Source organism: Haematobia irritans, chromosome 5 (assembly GCF_050003625.1).
Source record: "Haematobia irritans isolate KBUSLIRL chromosome 5, ASM5000362v1, whole genome shotgun sequence".
Classification (NCBI taxonomy): domain Eukaryota; kingdom Metazoa; phylum Arthropoda; class Insecta; order Diptera; family Muscidae; genus Haematobia; species Haematobia irritans.
The window spans coordinates 32,043,611-32,062,949 of NC_134401.1; positions in this window are offsets into that span (position 1 = coordinate 32,043,611).

The window sequence follows — 19,339 nt, forward strand, 5'->3', positions numbered from 1 at the left end:
TTGGCACAAGTTATTATTTTGGGTCAGAATAGGACCCTATTGATTTTTGAAGAAATCGGTTCAGATTTAGATATAGTTCCCATATATATATTTCGCCCGATATGCACTTATATGGACCCAGAAGCCAGAGTTTTACCCTGATTTGCTTGAAATTTTGCACAAATATAACATTTGGTCGTATAGTTAAGTATGCAAAATTTTATTGAAATCGGTTCAGATTTAGATATAGCTCCCATATATATATCTTTCGCCCGATATGGACTTATATGGACCCAGAAGCCAGAGTTTTAGCCCAATTTGGTTGAAATTTTGCACTAGGAGTACAATTAGTAGTGTAGTCAAATGTGCTAAATTTTACTGAAATCGATTCAGATTTAGATATAGCTCCCATATATATCTTTCGCCCGATTTTCCGTCATGTCACCACAGAGTTCAAAGTTGTAGCCCGACTTACGTGAAATTTTGCACAGGGAGTAGAATTAAAATACTAAGTATGCATGTCAAATTTGGTTAAAATCGGTTCAAATTTCTATATAGCTTTCATATATATGCTTTTCCGATTTGGGCAAAAATTACCAAAATACTCACATTTTCCTTATAAAATCGCCACTGCTAAATCGAAAACTTGTAAAATTGACTCAACTTTTCCAAATTGCCACAAAATTGGTTCTGATTAAAATGTTTCCCATATTTTTTTACAAACATAGTGTACCATCCCAGGGCATTAGACGACTTAAAAACAAAACATTGTTTTCTTGCTAATTGCATTTTCCCTCACATCCACGAGGTTTTTTAGTTCTTAACACCTTTTCCTGTAATACCAACAATGTAGAAGAAATTATACGATTTTATAAATTTTTACAATTTTTTTACCTTTCGCCTGGACGGAGAATCGAACCGCGGACCATGTACCTGTTATGGTTATCAATAGATAAATATCCATATAAGTTATATTTATATAGCATAGCTTGCGGCGCCCACGAACCGAATAAATAAAGTTTATTTAATAGAAACAAACATTTGGTTTGGCACCGTGGAGCAGTGGTTGCTACGTCCGACTTGCATGCCAAAGGTCGTGGGTTCGATCCCTGCTTTTGTTTTGTTTTACATATATTCCAGATATGTTCGGAAGATTCCGAAAAAATGTTCAACATTACATTGTAGTATATTAAATTTTGAACTGTAAAATGTGTTTTATTAAAGACCTAAAGTCAGAAAAGAACAGTGTTTGATATAAACGAAATGGACTGTGTTGTTATTTCAACAATAAGTTTTTTTATTGAAAAAATAAAAATCTTGTAACAAACGAATTTTTTTGGTGAAAAAAGTTTAAAATTTTCGAAGTAATTCAAAAAACTCTAACAAAAGAAAAACGTTTTCGGTACACGTTTTCCAAACGTTTTTGTTTTTCTTTGCGTGTATAGATTATACATTTCGTTCAGGTGAAGTCAGATTTAAATGTATGTATTTGGGACAAACCTTTATATATAGCACCCAACACATATGACGGATGTGAAATTGTATCGAAAATTTAGAAGTGGTGCAGGGTATAATATAGTCGGCCCCACCGACTTTAGAATTTCCTTACTTGTTGTTAGATGATATTTTGCAAGTTTGGTTGATATTACAGAAGATTACCTTGTGCTAAGTTTTAGTAAGATCGGCTAAGAAATGAGGGAATTATGGTCAAAAATTACCAAAATACTCACATTTTCCTTATAAAATCGCCACTGCTAAATCGAAAACTTGTAAAATTGACTCAACTTTTCCAAATTGCCACAAAATTGGTTCTGATTAAAATGTTTCCCATATTTTTTTACAAACATAGTGTACCATCCCAGGGCATTAGCCGACTTAAAAACAAAACATTGTTTTCTTGCTAATTGCATTTTCCCTCACATCCACGAGGTTTTTTAGTTCTTAACACCTTTTCCTGTAATACCAATAATGTAGAAGAAATTATACGATTTTATAAATTTTTAAAATTTTTTTTACCTTTCGCCTGGACGGAGAATCGAACCGCGGACCATGCACTTTGTAAGCCAGCACACTAATCACTGAGCTATGTACCTGTTATGGTTATCAATAGATAAATATCCATATAAGTTATATTTATATAGCATAGCTTGCGGCGCCCACGAACCGAATAAACAAAGTTTATTTAACAGAAACAAACATTTAGTTTGGCACCGTGGAGCAGTGGTTGCTACGTCCGATCCCTGCTTTTGTTTTGTTTTTTTTTGTTTTACATATATTCCAGATATGTTCGGAAGATTCCGAAAAAATGTTCAACATTACATTATATTAAATTTTGAACTGTAAAATGTGTTTTATTAAAGACCTAAAGTCAGAAAAGAACAGTGTTTGATATAAACGAAATGGACTGTGTTGTTATTTCAAAAATAACTTTTTTTATTGAAAAAATAAAAATCTTGTAACAAACGAATTTTTTTGGTGAAAAAAGTTTAAAATTTTCGAAGCAATTCAAAAAACTCTCACAAAAGAAAAACGTTTTCGGTACACGTTTTCCAAACGTTTTTGTTTTTCTTTGCGTGTATAGATTATACATTTCGTTCAGGTGAAGTCAGATTTAAATGTATGTATTTGGGACAAACCTTTATATATAGCACCCAACACATATGACGGATGTGACATGGTATCGAAAATTTAGAAGTGGTGCAGGGTATAATATAGTCGGCCCCACCCGACTTTAGAATTTCCTTACTTGTTGTTAGATGATATTTTGCAAGTTTGGTTGATATTACAGAAGATTACCTTGTGCTAAGTTTTTGTAAGATCGGCTAAGAAATGAGGGAATTATGGTCAAAAATAAGAATATTAGGGCGAAATATGTAAAAATCTGGCGATACATATATATGGGAGATATATCTAAATCTGAACCGATTTAGATGATATTTGGTAGGTTTATTTGACACAAGAGAAGGTTGCCTTGTGCAAATTTGAGTAAGCTTGGTCAATAAATAGGGCTATTATGGCCAATTTTTATACCCTCCACCATAGGATGTGGGGTATATTAACTTTGTCATTCCGTTTGTATCACATCGAAATATTGCTCTAAGAACCCATAAAGTATATATATTCTGGGTCGTGGTAAAATTCTGAGTCGATCTAAGCATGTCCGTCCGTCCGTCTGTTGAAATCACGCTAACTTCCGAACGACACAAGTTATCGACTTGAAACTTAGCACAAGTAGTTGTTATTGATGTAGGTCGGATGGTATTGCAAATGCGCCATATCGGATCACTTTGGCTTGCGGAGCCTCTTAGACAAGTAAATTTCATCCGATCCGGTTGAAATTTTGTACGTGGTATTAGTATTTAGTCTCTAACTACCATGCAAAAATTGGCCCATAACGGTCCATAATTATATATAGCCCCATATAAACCGACTCCCAGATTTGGTTTGCAGAGCTTCTTGGAGTTCTTGGAGTGGTGTTAGTATATGGTATATAATAACCACGCAAAACTGGGTCCGTATCGGTCCATAATTATATATAGCCCCCATATAAACCGATCCGAAGATTTGACCTCCAGAACCTCTTGGAGGAGCAAAATTCATCCGATTCGGTTGAAATTTGGTACATTGCGCTAATATATGGCAGCTAACAACCATGCACAAATTTGTCCCTATCGGTCTATAGTTATATATAGCCGATCCCCAATCACACAAAAATTGGTCCATATTGCCAAAAAAATCTACCAAACTTTTATTTCTATAGAAAATTTTATGAAAATTTTATTACTATAGAAAATTTTTTCAAAATTGTATTTGTATAAAAAATTTTGTCAACATTTTATTTCTATAGAAAATTTTGTCAAAATTTTATTTGTGTAGAAAATTTTGTCACAATTTTATTTCTATAGAAAATTTTGTCAAAATTTTATTTCTGTAGAAAATTTTGTCACAATTTTATATTCGTAGATAATTTTGTCAAAATTTTATATGTATAGAAAATTTCAAAATTTTATTTGTATAGAAAATTTTGTCAAAATTTTATATTTGTAGAAAATTTTGTCAAAATTTAATTTCTATAGAAAATGTTGTCAAAATATTATTTCTATAGAAAATTTTGTCAAACTGAATTATATACCCTCCACCATACACTGAAAAAATATTGTCGTGAGGTCAAAGATTTCATGTATTTAAAATACGAATGCAAATTTTGCTTAGCATAGAAGACGCATTTCTCTAATATAATGTTTTTTCCTTGTCCAAAAGTCAATAAACTTTTCAATGAAGTCGTGTTGTCTTTATAATTAAGTGATTTCACTTAAAAATGGGTATAAAAACATGAAAGAAAAAATTTAAGGTCAACTTGACTTTAATACTTCTGAAAAAATCATTAAAATTAATGAAATTGTCTTTCAATTTTTTGCCTTTTTGCATCATGACTACAAAGTAAAAAATCATTCAAATATAGGACATGTTTTTCAACACTTTATTTTAAAGACGTTTTTTACTTGAAACATAGCATAATGTCTACTAGAAGTCGAATCTGAATTTGGAAAATAAAGTCGTTGTTAACTCGTTTTTAAAGGACTTTGATAGCATATGAAGAAAAAAAGCTGAAAAAACGAAAACTTAAAAGTTGCTTCCTAGAAACAAGTACACAAAACCCAAATTTAAAAGAGAATTGTGTCTTAAAGTACTTGTATTCTCCGCTTCTTTGGCTCGTAATCAATAGCAACATTTTTAAAGTAAAGACAAAATCTTTGGAACCGGGCATGCTTTTTTCGGTGTAAGATGGGGGGTATATTAACTTTGTCATTCCATAAAGTATATAAATTCTAGGTCGTGATGAAATTCCGAGTCGATCTAAGCATGTCCTTCCGTCCGTCTGTTGAAATCACACTAACTTTTGAACGAAACAAGCTATCGACTTGAAACTTAGCATAAATAGTTGCTATTAACGTAGGTGGGATAGTATTGCAAATGGGCCATATTGGACCACTTTTACGTATAGCCCCCATATACACCGACCCCCAGATTTGGCTTGCGGAGGCTCCTAGGGAAGCAAATTTCACCCGATCCGGGTGAAATGTGGTACGTGGTGTTAGTATATGGTCTATAATAACCACGCAAAAATTGGTCCATCGGTCCATAATTATATATAGCTCCCATATAAACCGATCCCCAGATTTGATCTCCGGAGCCTCTTGGAGGAGCAAAATTCATCCGATCCGGTTGACAATTGGTGCGTGGAGTTAATATATTGCCTCAAACACCCATGTAAAAATTGGTCGAAATCGGTCCATAATTACATATATAGTCCCCATATAAACCGATCCCCAGATTTGAGCTCCGCAGCCTCTTGGATGAGCAAACTTCATCCGAACCGGTTGAAGTTTGGTACACTACGCTAGTATATGGCCGCTAATAACCATGCAAAAATTGGTTCATATCGGTCCATAATTATATATAACCCCCATATAAACCGATCCCCAGATTTGATCTCCGGAGCCTCTTGGAGGAGAAAAATTCATCCGATTCGGTTGAAATGTGGTACATTGCGCTAGTATATGACCGCTAACAACCATGCTTAAATTAGTCCATATCGGTCCATAGTTATATATAGCCGATACCCAATCACACAAAAATTGGTCCATATCGCCAAAAATTATCTACCAAACTTTTATTTCTATAGAAAATTTTGTCAAAATTTTATTTCTATATAAAATTTTGTCTAGATTTTATTTCTATAGGAAATTTTGTCAAGATTTTATTTCTATAGAAAAATTTGTCAAAATTTTATTTGCTTTCTGTAGAAAATGTTGTCAAAATTTTATTTTATTTCTGTTGAAAATTTTGTCAAAATTTTATTTCTATAGAAAATTTTGTCAACATTTTATTTGTATAGAAAATTTTGTCAAACTGAATTATATACGCATTTAATCGGTTTTGGTTTTTTTGTTTATAATATACCATGTATGGACTAACTTACAATTTAGAAGACGGCGTTAAGAAGTTTTAATATACCTTGCCATCGGCAAGTGTTACCGCAACCCAAGTAATTCGATTGTGGATATTTATTTTTCTTCATTTTTCAATGACGTTGTAAAATCACCCTATTAGCCGGATTTGGCTCAATGTAAATTCTTTGGTAATACATTCTGAATCAATTTGAAACCCGTTTTGAATGACATTATTCGTGAATCGAAGACTATACCCAAACAGAATTTACCAACTGTTACAAGAATTGAAAAAAACTTTATCATAAGTATATTGAGGCCGGGGGATTACTTTGGGGTTGCTGAAATATATTTACCAGAAAATATAAGAAATTGGAAATCTATTTAGAAATAAATGCTTATTATTTTTTTACCACAGTAATACATATTATGTAAACTATTTTCAGTTGATATGAAACATTCAATAAATCACTGCTCAAGCTCATATCTATCTAGGCAATAACATTTAATTACAATCTGATGAAAGATATGCTTATGGAAAAACAATTAAACCAATATATTGTCTCTTGCAACTACAGTATACTTTTAAATGTTCTTATATTTTCTACCATTAACTGCTGTTCAATATCATTTGCCCTTGTTGGAAAATAATATCCCATTTTTCTCATTTATTTATTTGCATAGATAGATCGAGGGTTATAAGCTATTTTTTACGATTACAAATGTTCTGTAAATAGAACATGCCATTGTTCCATTGTACGATTTGTCCTTCCATTTCCTTCCGTCCATATTGGAATATGCATTAACAATAAAATCCTCGTATATCATATACATACTGGGGGTATGTTTGAGAGTGTGCGTAAATTGCCCCAGTATAATAATCGTGCGTTTGTATTTGCTAAAGAATGCTGCCACAGGGTAACAAATGGACAATTGCATTGTAATATGTCTCCTTGTCCTGTTGGCATTATTGTAGTAGTACATGTGTTAGTGGTGGGGTTTAAATGCAATCTCAATATGCATGTGGCTTTTTTGGTTTTGTTTCAGATTGCAATAATTTCAAGAAAATGGATATAAATATTGACTAAGAGTATTCCATTATGAGATACTGCGTGAGTGGCCCGAGAACACTCAATATGTAGGTTATGGAAGAAACGAAAATTTTTTTTGTGCACTATTGCTTTTTTATGGTTATTTTACCATAGCCTTTCAAAGTATTTTCGGAAATAGGATAGAGCAATCTATTTTAAAAATCAACACCATAGGCTTGATTGATAGGAATACTAGAGTAAAAAATTTCCGACTTCCAAACTGTGCTATTTTTATAAAAAAAAGTAAAAAGATCCATATTAATTTTTGCGAAATATTTTGACCCGCAGACTTATATCCCAGCAAAAAAATAATGGAAGTTGTTCGAAAGGCACAACTTTAAAAGCACTTCCGAAAATATCCTCCCAAAGATGTTCTTTGTTTAACTACACAGGCAGTTCTTTTAATTCAATTTTTTATAACTCGCTTTTGATACCCTCCACCATAGGATAGGAGGTATATTAACTTTGTCATTCCGTTTGCAACACATCGAAATATTGCTCTTAGACCCCATAAAGTATATATATTTTGGGCCGTGGTGAAATTCTGAGTCGATCTAAGCATGCCCGTTCGTCTGTTGAAATCACGCTTCCGAACGAAACAAGCTATCGACTTGATACATGGCATAATTAGTTGTTATGGATGTACGTCGGGCCATATTGGACCACTTTTACGTATAACCCCCATTAAAACCCACCCTCAGATTTGGCTTGCGGAGCCTCTTAGAGAAGTAAATTTCATCCGATCCGGTTGAAATTTGGTACATAGTGTTAGTATATGGTCTCTAACAACCATGCAAAAATTGGTCCACATCGGTCCATAATTATATATAGTCCCCATATAAACCAACCCCCAGATTTGACTTTCGGACACTCTTAGAGAGGAAAATTTCATACAATCCGGTTAAAATTGAGTACGTGTTGTTATAACATAGTCTCTAACAACCATGCAAAAATTGGTTCATATCGGTTCATAATTATATATAGCGGTTCATAATTATATATAAATCGATCCCCAGATTTGAAGTCGGTAGCCTCTTGGAGGAGCAAAATTCATCCGATCCGATTGAAATTTGGTACATTACGCTAGTATATGGCCGCTAACAACCATGTCAAAATTGGTCTATATCGGTGCATAAATATATATAGCCCCATATAAATCGATTCCCAAATTTGACCTCCGGAACCTCTTGGAGGAGCAAAATTCATCCGATTCGGTTGAAACTTGGTACATTACGCTAGTATATGGCCGCTAACAACCATGCCAAAATTGGTCCATATCGGTCTATAGTTATATATAGCCGATCCCCAATCACACAAAAATTGGTCCATATCGCCAAAAATAATCTAACAACATTTTTTATCTATAGAAAATTTTGTCAAAATTTTATTTCTATACAAAATTTTGTCAAAATTTTATTTCTATACAAAATTTTGTCAAAATTTTATTTTTATAGAAAATTTTGTCAAAATAATATTTCTATAGAAAATTTTGTTAAAATTTTATTTCTATTAAAAATTTTGCAAAATTTTATTTTTATAAACAATTTTGTCAAAATGTTTTTTCTATGGAAAATTTTGTCAACATTTTATTACTATAAAAATATCAAAATTTTAATTCTATACAAATTTTTAAGATTTAAGATTTTATTTCTATAGAAAATTTTGTCAAAATTTTATTTCTATAGAAAGTTTTGTGAAAAATTTATTTCTATAAAAATTTTTGTCAAAATTTTATTTCTATAGAAAATTTTGTCAAAATTTTATTTCTATAAAAAATTTTGTCAAAATTTTAGTTTTATAGAAAATTTTGTCAAAATGATATTTCTATAGAAAATTTTGTCAAAATGATATTTCTATAGAAAATTTTGTCAAAATGTTATTACTATAAAAAAGTTGTCAAAATTTTAATTCTATAGAAAATTTTTTCAAAATTTTATTACTATAAAAAATGTTGTCAAAATTTTAATTCTATAGAAAATTTTTTCAAAATTTTATTTCTATAAAAAATGTTGTCAAAATTTTATTGTTATAGAAAATTTTGTCACAATGTTATTTCTGTAGAAAATTTTGTCAACATTTTATTACTATAAAAAATGTTGTCAAAATTTTAATTCTATACAAATTTCTAAGATTTAAGATTTTATTTCTATAGAAAATTTTGTCAAAATTTTATTTCTATAGAAAATTTTATTTCTATAGAAAGTTTTGTGAAAAATGTATTTCTATAAAAAATTTTGTCAACATTTTATTTCTATAGAAAGTTTTGTCAACATTTTATTTATATAGAAAATTTTGTCAAAATTTTATTTCTATAGAAATAAAATTTTGACAAAATTTTATTTTTATTGAAAATTTTGTCACAATGTTATTTCTATAGAAAATTTTGTCAAAATTGTATAAAATTTTGTGAAAAATGTTGTAAAAATTGTAATTCTATATAAATTTTTAAGATTTAAGACTTTATTTCTATAGAAAATTTTGTCAACATTTTATTTCTATAGAAAGTTTTGTGAAAATTTTATTTCTATAAAAATTTTTGTCAAAATTTTATTACTATAAAAAATGTTGTCAAAATTTTAATTCTATACAATTTTTTAAGGTTTAAGATTTTATTTCTATAGAAAATTTTGTCAAAATTTTATTTCTATAGGAAATTTTGTGAAAATTTTAATTTCTATAAAAAATTTTGTCAATTTTTTTTTTATAAAATTTTTGTGAATTTTTTTTTTATAAAAAATGTTGTCAAAATTTTAGTTCCATAGAAAATTTTGTCAAAATTTTATTACTATAAAAAATGTTGTCAAAATTTTAATTCAATACAAATTTTTATCAAGATTTTATTCCTATAGAAAATTTTGTCAAAATTTTATTTCTATAGAAGCTTTTATTTCTATAGAAAATTTTGTCAAAATTTTATTTCTATAGAAAATTTTATCAAAATTTTATTTCTATAGAAAATTTTGTCAAAAGTTTATTTCTATAGAAAATTTTGTCTAAATTTTTTTCTATATAAAAATTTGTCAAAATTTTATTTCTATATAAAATTTTGTCAAAATTTTATTCCTATAAAAAATTTTGTCAAAATTTTATTTCTATAGAAAATTTTGTCAAGATTTTATTTCTATAGAAAATTTTGTCAAAATTTTATTTCTATAGAAAATTTTGTTAAAATTTTATTTCTATAGAAAATTTTGTCAAAATTTTATTTCTATAGAAAATTTTTTCAAAATTTTATTTCTAAAGAAAATTTTGTAAAAAGATGAAAAGATGATGTACAGTGGGAGAAAAGATGATTCAATTTGTAAGAGGAAATTTCCCAAATGTTTTCTCCATAAGGAGTTAGCATAAAGGGCCCAAAATTGAGTCATCTCTCCCAGCCAGATCTATACTAAAGGCTGTGGAAAGGTTCATTCGCCCGAACCGAAACATGTACAGTCCAGGCGTGTATAGATTTGTATCTGGCGTTTTCTTTTCAATGGCTCTATTAACCATGTTCCTTAATCTATATCTGTCCATAAAGCTCGAAAAATAATTGTATAATTAGATATAATGCATTTGGACGTCAATTGCCTGTTTCGGTATCAGGCTAACATGTAATATAATTTTGTAAAAACTTTTTTGTTTATAAAAAATTTTGTCAAAATTTTATTTCCATAGAAAGTTTTGTCAACATTTTATTTCTATATAAAAATGTTGTCAAAACTTTATTTCTATAGAAAGTTTTGTCAAAATTTTATTTCTATAGAAAATTTTGTCAAAAATTTATTTCTATAGAAAATTTTGTCAAAATTTTATTTCTATAGAAAATTTTGTCAAAATTTTGTTTCTATAGAAAATTTTGCCAAAATTTTGTTTCTATAGAAAATTTTGCCAAAATTTTAATTCTATACAAATTGTTTTATTTTTATAGAACATTTTGTCAAACTGAATTATAGAATTTAATCAGCCTTTTTTCCATGGTGGTCGACCATTACCCAGAGTTCCACAGCTTGTTAAATATCCATCTAAAGAAATTATTACAATAATTCATTCAGTTATTTGTTTCTCTGTAAATGCATAGGCTATCCCTCTACAATGCATATGTATACATGTTTCAAATATTGTATATTTTCTGGTTGAATGCCAACAGTGGTTATCCAAAGAAAAGTCATATAATGTGTTGCTGTTACTGTGTCTGCATATCTATTTCACAAATGAAGAAATTCTTATTATAAATTCCTCCCATTCATTTTATAACTACAAGTGGTTGTAAATCCTTAGAATTCTTGGCATAAATCAATGAAAGTTCAATGGCATTTATTAAGTGCTATTGTGGAGTATACTCCACAATGGATATGTATGAAATGTTGCACTTGCAATACCCACAGATGATGGCAATCTTGGGTATGGAATCATTTGGCAAAGAAAATATATTGTTAAGAAAATGAGTATCTCTCTTATTCTCAAGCGAAAATGAAAAGAAGATTTTTAAGCATATGTTTTAAACAGCAAGAATTTTATTTTCAAAGAAGTTCCATAGAATTTGAATTGTTTTGGTAAAAAAATACTCTTATAAAAATGTATGCTACCATGCCAGAATAAAAACGGAAAGAAATTTTGGTAAAGTCAAGTTATCATCTTGAGTTTGCATTTCAAAGTGACTTAATCAAATGCTGAGAATGCAGCATTGAATTAAAAGCCCTTCTTGATAATATTTCAAAATATTTTAAATACGCAGAAGCAAGAAATTTTCTATCCATGTACTCAGAAGCAGGATGGAAAGTTTTGGGTAATTTTTAGAAAAATTTAATTAAACTTTATTAGAAATGCAGATGTCACGCCGATTTCACAAAAACAAGTAAATATTTTTTGACATATTTAAACAAATTTATTAGACATAATTATTTTTTCACTTGTATAAGAAAATTTTGTATTGTGAGGGAAAAAATTGGAGTTCAAAATGCAACACGTATATACGGCCGTAAGTTCGACCATGGATTGCATAGAAAGTTCTACTAAAGACTGTCACCCATAATCGAATTACTTGGGTTGCGGTAACACTTGCCGATGGCAAAGTATCTTAAAACTTCTTAACACCGTCTCCTAGATTGTAAGTTAGCTCATATGGGGTATATATTAAACAAAAAATGCCGATTAGATACGTATATAATTCAGTTTGACGAAATTTTCTATAGAAATAACATTTTGACAAAATTTTCTATAGAAACAATATTTTGACAAAATTTTCTATAAAAATGAAATTTTGATAAAATTTTCTATAGAAATAAAATTTTGATAAAATTTTCTATAGAAATAAAATTTTGACAAAATTTTCAATAGAAATTAAATTTTGACAACATTTTCATGTTGACGAAATTTTCTATATAAATAAAATTTTGTCAAAATTTTCTATAGAAATAAAATTTTGACAAAATTTTCTATAGAAATATGTTTATACCCTCCACCATAGGATGGGGGGTATATTAACTTTGTCATTCCGTTTGTAACACATCGAAATATTGCTCTAAGACCCCATAAAGTATATATATTCTGGGTCATGGTGAAATTCTGAGTCGATCAGAGCATGTCCGTCCGTCCGTCTGTTGAAATCACGCTAACTTCCGAACGAAACAAGCTATCGACTTGAAACTTGGCACAAGTAGTTGTTATTGATGTAGGTCGGATGGTATTGCAAATGGGCCATATCGGTCTACTTTTACGTATAGCCCCCATATAAACGGACCCCCAAATTTGGCTTGTGAGGCCTCTAAGAGAAGCAAATTTCATCCGATCCGGCTGAAATTTGGTACATGGTGTTAGTATATAGTCTCTAACAACCATGCAAAAATTGGTCCACATCGGTCTATAATTATATATAGCCCCCATATAAACCGATCCCCCGATTTGGCTCGCGAGGCCTCTAAGAGAAGCAAATTTCATCCGATCCGGCTGAAATTTGGTACTTGGTGTTAGTATATGGTCTCTAACAACCATGCAAAAATTGGTCCAAATCGGTCCATAATTATATATAGCCCCCATATAAACCGATCACCAGATTTGACCTCCTGAGCCTCTTGGAAGACCAAAATTCATCTGATTCAGTTGAAATTTGGTACGTGGTATTAATATATGGCCTCAAACACCCATGCAAAAATTGGCCGAAATCGGTCCATAATTATATATAGCCCCCATATAAACCGATTCACAGATTTGACCTCCGGTGCCTTTTGGAGAAGCAAAATTCATCCGATCTAGTTGAAATTTGGTACGTGGTCCATATCAGTCCATAATAATATATAGCCTCCATATAAACCGATCCCGAGATTTAGTTTTGGAACCTCTTGGAGGAGCAAATTTCATCCGAGTCAGGTGAAATTTGGTACATTGTGCTAGTATATGGCCGTTAACAACCATTCTTAAATTTCATCCGATCCGGCTGAAATTTGGTACATGGTGTTAGTATATAGTCTCTAACAACCATGCAAAAATTGGTCCACATCGGTCTATAATTATATATAGCCCCCATATAAACCGATCCCCCGATTTGGCTCGCGAGGCCTCTAAGAGAAGCAAATTTCATCCGATCCGGCTGAAATTTGGTACTTGGTGTTAGTATATGGTCTCTAACAACCATGCAAAAATTGGTCCAAATCGGTCCATAATTATATATAGCCCCCATATAAACCGATCACCAGATTTGACCTCCTGAGCCTCTTGGAAGACCAAAATTCATCTGATTCAGTTGAAATTTGGTACGTGGTATTAATATATGGCCTCAAACACCCATGCAAAAATTGGCCGAAATCGGTCCATAATTATATATAGCCCCCATATAAACCGATTCACAGATTTGACCTCCGGTGCCTTTTGGAGAAGTAAAATTCATCCGATCTAGTTGAAATTTGGTACGTGGTCCATATCAGTCCATAATAATATATAGCCTCCATATAAACCGATCCCGAGATTTAGTTTTGGAACCTCTTGGAGGAGCAAATTTCATCCGAGTCAGGTGAAATTTGGTACATTGTGCTAGTATATGGCCGTTAACAACCATTCTTAGGCATGGTTCCCAATCACCCAAAAATTGGTCCATATCAAGTTTATAATTGCATATAGCCCCCATATAAGCGACCCCCATATTTCAATTCTGGCTCTCTACCATGTATGGACTAAGTCGCAATTTAGAAAACGATGTTAAGAAGTTTTGAGATACCACAACCCAATTAATTCGATTGTGGATGACAGTCTTTCGTAGAAGTTTCTACGCAATCCATGGTGGAGGGTACATAAGATTCGGCCTGGCCGAACTTACGGCCGTATATACTTGTTTTCTGTTTTGATCTCAGCTTTAAAACCATTGTGTTGACTAAACTACAAGAGTAGCTTAACCAACAGAGGAAAATAATGTTTGTCAAATTTATTTGGACAAAGCCCCATAGACTGCAAGATGGTTGGATGGACGCACGTTTCGGAATTACCACATTCCTCATCAGCATCCTCTACTTGCAGCAAAACTATCAACCAATTATCAGAATAAATTCAGGCAGTTTATTAAACACAACAATGAACTACACTTGAACCCTCCGAAAAAAGGTTTTGTATGATAGCCGGCTTATGCCGAAATAAATTCAAAACAAACATATCTCTTTTCCTATGCCACTGACAAAATTTTCTATAGAAATAAAATTTTGACGAAATTTTCTATAGGAATAAAATTTTAACAAAATTTTGACAAAATTTTCTATAGAAATAAAATTTTGGCAAAATTTTCTATAGTAATAAAATTTTGACAAAATTTTCTGTAGTAATAAAATTTTGACAAAATTTTCTATAGAAATATAATTTTCGTAGATTATTTTTGGAGATATGGATCAAGTTTTGTGTGATTGGGGTCGACTATATATATCCATGGGATGGTAGTTAGCATATAGCAGCGCAATATACCAAATTTCGACCTAATCGTATCAATTTTGCTCCTGCAAGAGGTTCAGGAGGCCAAATCTGGGGATCGATTTATATGGGAGATATGTATAATTATGGCCCGATATGGAGCAATTTTTGTATGGTTCTTAGAGACCATATACTAACACCACGTACAAAATTTCAACCGGATCGGATGAAATTTGCTTCTCTAAGAGGCTCCGGAGTTCAAATGCGGGGATTATATGGAGGCTATATATAATTATGGCCCGATATGGACCAATTTTTGCATGGTTGTCAGAGACCATATACTAACGCCACGTATCAAATTTCAACCGGATCGGATGAAATTTGCTTCTCTAAGAGGCTCCGCAAGCCAAATCTGGGGACCGGTTTATATAGGGGCTATACGTAAAAGTGGTCCCATATGACCCATTTGCAATGCCATCCGACCTACATCAATAACAACTACTTATGCCAAATTTTATTTGGCTTAATGAATAATAAATTGGCTTTAATGGAATATGGGGTTCACTTTTTTAAGTGTGTATAAAATTTACATGGAAAGTAAGTAATTAAACTAACGAAATTAATTTCCTCTTATTTAAAAAAAAATGACTAACCTATTTCAAATATATTATTTTGTCTTCAGTATTGTACGTTGAAATATTGTATTTGAGTTAAGGTAAATTATATGTTCTTGCTCTTGAGTAACAAACGGACACTGAATTAATAGATCAGGAGGTTAACAATGCTTAAACATGCTACACTATCAGTGTATTAACATCCTACCTTTGGCAATGGAAAAATCTAATAAAACAAGAAGAATTATTTCCATTCCGACAAGTTGTTAATAAATTAAAGGCTATATTCTCACAAATATATAACAAAAAGAGCAATGTGTGCCTATCTACACCTAATACAAATGTGTACAACTTTTCCTTATATGTGTACCAGGTTCTTTCATTGAGTGGTACTTTATGGTTTTTGTCAAGAATAAGGGTTCTGATGACAGTGTTCAATGACCTTTGAATGAGTTTATTGCAATACACAAAAAAAATAAACACATAGTCACAATAGCCTTAATAAAACAACAAATTTATATCCTTCAATAAATCGTATAAATTTTCACATTTATGTCGAATTTCCGAGCACAACTAAGGATTAGGCAAAACTAACAGGGCCATAGCTATGGTTATTTAACATGAACGGGAAAACATGATAAACTCGCCGTATATAAACCAAACGACATCCATATTCTACACAACCTGAAGAAGAAGTTTCCACACAATACGTTGAATGTATATATATAGGTAAGCATAAACCTGTAAAGTTATACCATTTCATTAAATATAATCTATAAATATCAGGTACAAGTACAATGACAGGACAAAGGACACAAATAAAATGACCATAACTATAATTGAAGGTATTTCAGCGTGGTCGTACAATAAGTACACTTCAAAATCTATATTGGCTCGAACTTTATATTGAAAAGTTAAGCATTTTCCAAGGCTCATGAATAAAGTATCCCAGCAAAAACTAGGTAACCCCATCTCATTACAAGTTACATTACCAGGAGTAAAGCTGTCATTACACATTGCATTACATTGCGGTGAGTTATAATGACTAAATTGTAATGGCAATAATAAATACTTCTCGGTAGTTTTTGAATTGATATTCTCAAAATGTAATGCATTTGGCCGTTAATGACTTAATAAAATATAATAAATGACGGTGCCATTAGGTATAATTATTCACATAATTGAGCATTTACTTAAAAAAAAACTCAAAAAGAATATGTTATGTAACGGTAATTCTGAAGATTTTTCCGTTAAGGAATATTCTTCACGAATATTTCATAATAATTGTGTTTTAAATTAATGATATTACCATTTTAAATAAATGCTTTATTCTCACATTACACTAAATGCCTCATTCACATTACACTTTCAAAATCGACTTCACACTTTCAAAATCGACTTCAACTGTCATTTGCTTTATAAAAAAGGATATATGAAATCCACTTTTAGTAGATTTCGAACATAATGTGAATCTAACTCCCGACAACGACAACATTTATGTATATTTAGACTGTGAAAATAATTTGCCTGTAATCTTATTTAGATGATTTGTAACATTTTTGTTATAGGATGGGTGTATATTAACTTTGTCATTCCGTTTGTAACACATCGAAATATTGTTCTAAGACCCCATAAAGTATATATATTTTGGATCGTGGTGCGACTCTGAGTCGATTTGAGCATGTGCGTCCGTCCGTCCGTCTGTTGAAATCACGCAAACTTCCGAACGAAACAAGCTATCGACTTGAAACTTGGCACAAGTAGTTGTTATTGATGTAGGTCGGATGGTATTGTAAATGGGTCATATTGGCCCACTTTTACGTATAGCCCCCATATAAACGGACCCCCAAATTTGGTTTGCGGGGACTCTAAGAGAAGGAAATTTTATCCAATCCGGCTGAAATTTGGTACATGGTGTCAGCATATGACCTCTAATAACCATGCAAAAATTGGTCCACATCGGTCCATAATTATATATAGTTCCCATATAAACCGATCCTCAGATTTGGCTTGCGGAGCCTCCAAGAGAAGCAAATTTCATCCGATCCGGCTGAAATTTGGTACATGGTGTTAGTGTATGGTCTCTAATAACCATGCAAAAATTGGTCGAAATCGGCCCATATAAACCGATCTCCCGATTTGGCTTGCGGAGCCTCTAAGAGAAGCAAATTTCATCCGATCCGGCTGAAATTTGGTACATGGTGTTAGTATATGGTCTCTAATAACCATGCAAAAATTGGTCGAAATCGGTCCATAATTATATATAGCCCCCATATAAACCGGTTACCAGATTTGACCTCCGGAGCCTCTTGGAAGACCAAAATTCATCCGATTCGGTTGAAATTTGGTACATGGTGTTAGTATGTGGTCTTTAACAACCATGCAAAAATTGGTCCATATCGGTCCATAATTATATATAGTCCCCATATAAACCGGTGCCCAGATTTGGCTTGCGGAGAATCTAAGAGAAGCAAATTTCATCCGATCCGGCTGAAATTTGGTACATGGTGTTAGTATATGGTCTCTAATAACGATGCAAAAATTGGTCGAAATCGGTCCATAATTATATATAGCCCCCATATAAACCGGTTACTAGATTTGACCTCCGGAGCCTCTTGGAAGACCAAAATTCATCCGATTCGGTTGAAATTTGGTACGTGATGTTAGTATATGTTATCCAACAACCATGCAAGAATTGGTTCATATCAGTCCATAATTAGATATAGTCCCCATATAAACCGATCCCCAGATTTGACCTCCGGTGCCTTTTGGAGAAACAAAATTCATCCGATCTGGTTGAAATTTGGTACGTGGTGGTAGTATATGATATTTAACAGCCATGCCAAAAGTGGTCCATATCAGTCCATAATCATATATAGCCTCGATCCCGAGATTTGGTTTTGGAGCCTCATGGAGGAGCAAATTGCATCCGAGTCAGATGAAATTTGGTACATTGTGCTAGTATATGTCCGTTAACAACCATGCCTAACTAGGTCCATATCGGTCTATAGTTATATATAGCCCTCAGGTAAATCGATCCCCAATCACAAAAAATTGGTCCATATCAAGTTCATAATTGTATATAGCCCCCATATTTCAATTCTGGTTCTCTACCACGTATGGACTAATTCACAATTTAGAAAACGATGTTAAGAAGTTTTAAGATACCACAACCCAAGTAATTCGCTTGTGGATGACAGTCTTTCGTAGAAGTTTCTACGCAATCCATCGTGGAGGGTACATAAGATTCGGCTTGGCCGAACTTACGGCCGTATATACTTGTTTATTTCTACAATATTCGTTTCTATTCACGTAATGTTCATATTACAGCATTACTCGCCATATTTTGATCCATTGTAATCGGCTAGAGAAGTCAATATTTTCGAGATTTGGTTGCCTGAGACAATAAGTGGTTATTTTGTAAACTTTGGTATATCAACGAATAAGTGATTACATATTAGGTGATTATATGCTTTAAAAGCACTAATTATTTCATGGTCAAAGGTATGCCTGGGGAGAAGTACTTTCCTCCTAGGACATGCGTATGTAAATGTAATCCGGAGCGATGACAATTAATAAGTGGTTATTAATTTTTAAACAGGATTACCTAAAAGATTACCGGGTAATGAGAGTTTTTGCTGGGATTTAATTGAAATTATAGATATTTTCCGATAATCACAATCGTAAAAATTTGATTTTACAATTTTTTACAAACCACAAATGTTTTAATATATCATTATCATTACACTTCTAAAATCCACTTTAACTAGATTTCAATTGTAATTTAGCTTATAAAAAGGAATTCAAAACACAATTGCTACTCGAGCCAAAAATT